This window comes from Taeniopygia guttata, chromosome 9, assembly GCF_048771995.1.
Source record: "Taeniopygia guttata chromosome 9, bTaeGut7.mat, whole genome shotgun sequence".
NCBI classification, from domain to species: Eukaryota; Metazoa; Chordata; class Aves; order Passeriformes; family Estrildidae; genus Taeniopygia; species Taeniopygia guttata.
In genome coordinates this window covers 15027195-15031870 of record NC_133034.1, presented here as the reverse complement: position 1 = coordinate 15031870, position 4676 = coordinate 15027195, and positions in this window count along the sequence as shown.

Genomic DNA, 4676 nt, shown 5'->3' with positions numbered 1-4676 from the left:
GTGCAGTTCATTCCATTAATGCTTCTTCTAAAGTGATTGCTACTGACTACCTTCCTCAGCACTTACATTTATTGTTGTTAAAGACAGGATAATGTTTCGTGGTTATCTTTTTCAATACTATTACAGTGAATGTGGTGCACCCAGGCAGGGGGAATGATGAGGAGACAGGAAGATTTTCCCAGCACCTTGTAAGTTGTTTTTATAAGTAAGAGGTATTACCCTGGGCACCAGCAAATGAAAGGAGAAATTTCATTTTTCTTCACTTGTAGCTCTGTGAACAGTAAACAGCTCTTATCACCACTAATGGCTTCTCCTTTCTGAAAATCTTACCTTTAAAAAGAGGTCATGGACATCAGTCCAGGCTGAAAACTTTGGATCTAAAGTCTGCTCTCTGTGTCATAAGTTCTGCCCTTTTTTCCTTATCCTCAATGGACCAGCCTCAAAGTTTGTCCTCAGAAGCTGTTGCAGATCTCAGCTTCCCCTGACAGCAGCAGTCGTGCAGAGCTGGTGTCCATCTACAACCAGAGGAAGGACAGAGGATCAAAAGGCTGTGCCCTGGAGGTCACATTTGCAGGAGAGGGGGAAAGACATCAGAAAAGCTCTGTGGGGTGTTTCTGTGTAGGTGGAGTTTGTTCTTGCTCTGATATCCAGCATTTAGAAACACTATTCCAAAGACAGCTTGTGCAGAAATACAAGCAAGGAGAAATCTGCCTTGAGCTAAAACTTTCAAAAACAGAGGTCAGAGGTGATGTTGTCAGAGTTCAAATGGGAAAGAGATTTTTTGAGAACAAAGGCATCAGTATCTGAGCAGATGTAATATTGGGTGACTAGAAGCTGAAGACATAAATTCCTGGCTAAATGAAAAATGTAAGTTCATCAGGGAGGCTAATTCAAAATTTATCTGAAGATGAGGGGAGCCTTAAGTATTGGAAGTTTTACATGAACTCAATTATGACACAGTGTCTGGTCACAGCTATTCTGGATGATTTCCCCTTTTTGCTGGGCTGCACATTGGGGCAAGTGATCACAACAACTATTTCTGCTGGGAGACTTGTGCTGGTATTTTTTATGGTGCAACAGCTCTGTGAAGAAATCTTTGAGTCACTATGGCTCTTGACAGAGCTCTTCTGCCAAGCAGGGAATGTACTTTAAATGTGCACTGAAGAACAATGAAGGTGCCTTGTTGGCAGTGTCTGATATATTAGTCTTTGATAAGGGATGCAGATCCCTTAAATTATTTAGATGAAGAGGGACGTTTAGTTTGTCTGAATGTCAAATCTCCCGGGTGAGAGCAGATTCGTTTATAAAAAGAACTGCACTTAGTGTGTCTGGAGGAAATATTGATTAAAGGAAATGTTGGGAAGGAGATACAACACAGGACAGTGTGGGAGATGACCGACAGATTAACACAGGTTAATTCTGAAAGGGAACAAGAGATGTGTTCCAAATAATGAGCAGGGATGAAGGAAAAGAGGGAAAGCTTGCAGAGCTGCTAAGTATGTCATTCATGTCTTGGACCTGTTTTCCTTCAGAGATGTGACACCACTGAGAAATTAATTGGAAAATTCCAGAATTATGAGGTCTTTTTGAGAAGAAACCACAAGAACCTTCCCAAACTAGGCTTGAGTCCTTATGGGAAAATCTGTTCTTGAGAGGCAAGATGTGGTTAAGTGTGGGGTTGGGTGCAAGAGAGAGGAAAATGTGAGGATGCAGAATATATGCCATGATATTTTGGAGAAACTGAGCTAGTCTATAAATCTAACTTGCATAATTCTATTAAATGTAGGCTCAAAAGACCTCAAAAGTTCCCCTGTTTATCCTTCCCACACTTTCCTGGCAGGCTGGGAAGAGCTGGCAAACTGGGGTTGGGTAGCTGCGGTGTAAAGGGGTTTAACCCATGTCACCCAGCTGATGATTTTCTGAGCTTTGAGTTAGATCCCAGACAGTCTATGCAGAAGGTGACACTGGTGCTGTTGAATTCTAAGAAATGGAAATTTCTGCTGGTTTCAGGTATGCTTTTGGACAACACTGGTTTATTACCTTTCTCCAAAGAATCCCATATGGTTTATCTGTGACATGCAGGAGAGGACAACAGGCTTTGTATGCTTGTTTGATTTTTCTTTCCCATATTTCATGATTTCTGAAATTTTAGAGCTGTAAGTAGTGTGTTTCTTAATATACGATGGAAATCTCTATTTCCAAGCAACACCACAGATAATCAAACTAAGAAATTTTAAATAGCTGAAATTGAAAATTTTTAGTGGAGGAGGGACAGTTTCCCTCTGGAATTTCCTGTTTAGTTTTCCTTCGAGCCATTTCTAGGCATTCCTAAATTTTCATTGCTTGGAGGATATATTTCTAAAATTATTCCTATGTGAATAGGGACCATGGGAAATAATCCTAGGGAAAGGGAAATAACCCTTTCCTCTCTGAGCACTCCGTACTGTGATGTCATGAAGATGCAAAGGGAAATCTGAACCTTCAGCTCCCTGCAGGAATAATTGCAAGGCTGAGGCATTAGTCTTTTAGCCAGCACAAGTTTGATCTCTCTTGTCTTTTCTGTGGATTTGTGGACCTGGATGTTTTTGTGATCTTGTGTATCATTTACAGTAAGAATGTATTTTACTTTTTCTGCAGGGCAGTACCTGTTCCTGCATGTCAGGAGAGAGTAACCTTTTTGTGAATTACTTTGGAGATTTTCAAGCTGTGGTCCATGGAACCCTGTAGATCCAAAGATTAGGTTTTACAAGCCCATGGAAAATAACTTGGAAAAACAAAAGCTTTCCATCTGTAGACTCAAATTTGTGGCCCCAGGGGGCCACATTTCCATCTGAACATTTGTAAGAGTTTACAGATGTACAGAATTTGGAAACTTCTCATGCAGAGCGATCAAAATGAAAGCTTGAAGAAGCTGCTTTAGGGTTGTAGGAGACTTGCTAGAAAACCTTTAAACCCCAAGCTCTGAAAAGTTCTGGTTTACTTTTTTGGTGAAACCAGGATGGCTGTTGTGTACCAGTGGCCTAATGAGTAAAAGCACAAAAAAAAAAAAAAGGAACTAAAATACTCTCCTAAGGTCTATTCAAGGAATTAAAGAAAGACCTCTTGATAAATATGAATGATGAATAAAAGAGCTTCTGAGATCAAGGTCTGATTGAGCAGAATATGTGGTCAATTATAAATCCCGTCTGTTAAAAAAGTCAAACAAACAATTTACCTGGGAAAGTTGCAAGGAAAACTTGCAACATTTTGTTGTTACTTGGAATCATTTACATAACTGGGTTGTTGGTTACAGTAAGGATGCCACTGTGGGTAAAGTTAGAGCACTGATCCTCATTTAAGGGACTTAGAATCTAAAACAAACCCCAAAAAACAACACCAAAACCCACACCACACCTGAAATAATCTTCCAGAACATTTTTCACCTTCCAGAACAGCAGCTTGAGGAAGGTCATGTCACCAGTGTTTGAGCATGATGGAGAAGAGGTACTCAGCTGTGCTGTCATGATTATCTTTGTTGTGGAGTGGACTCCCAGTAGATGAAACATCATTACTGGAGGATCTTTGTGATGGCATATAGGTACTTGCTCTCCTGTGGAACAATACATTGCTCCCAGCTACACCTTTCATTATTAAGGTGTGAGATGTAAAGTCTGTGTGTGCATCACCTCTCTGTTTTTGTGAACAGACACATATTCTGGTCTTCGGATTCTGATTTCTCATATACGTTAGCATAAATCTTCAATAACTCAAGAGATCTAGTGCTTATCTTTGTGATGAAGTGTGGATTTGCTCTATAGATGTTTATGAAGTTACTTTGTTTTTACATCAATTTGACAAAGGAATCAATTACAGTGAAATTGCTTTTTGTGTGTTTCTTGTTACCTGCAGGGTGTATTTTCAGGGAGTAATATCACATCCTAACTAGGTGGATAAGCAGACAAGCATATTTCTAAACAGGATAAATGAGCCCTGGTGAAGCACTGAACTAACATTACATTCCTGCTTATATCCAGCTAATTCACTGCATCACACAATCTATCTCTGGATTTACGATGAGATTTTTGGAGGCATACATAGAAGCAATTCAGTAGGTAATGTACACAAATTTTCAGCTGAGTTTAGGTGCTTAAGTGTTATTAAGACCTTTGAAAATTGCCTTTGATATTCAGAACAAAAAGTCAAAGAGGGTATTTTTACTTTTGATTAAAAACTGACTGAGCAGGTGTAAAGATATATCGCTATTAGCTGAGGGGGAAACATTTTCTAGAAAAGCATACTAAGTCTTCCTTTGTTTTTTATTTATTATTCATCTTATAGCTTGCAAAAATAGATGGATAGAGGAAGAATGCAGTTTTTTATCACCTGAATTTAAATAGATTGCCCTAGTCTCCCCACCTTGAGGAAAGTCTGTTAGCTAGCAATGCCAGGAGGGGCCCTGGGACCTTTGCTCTTCTTTTCCTGGGTGTCTGTAACAGGTCCCTAAATGCCTGCTTCACTCACCACAAACCCCATGAAAACCAGCTTGATTAAAGCAGTGGGGGGAAAGCAGAGCAGGGAACACAGATTTTCTTATTTTGTCCTCTGAGGTAGCAGCTTTATGTTGTCCTCCACATCAGCCAGGCAAGCCAACTTGGCAAGACACAGGGAGGAGCTGGCAGCTGATTTGGAATATCATC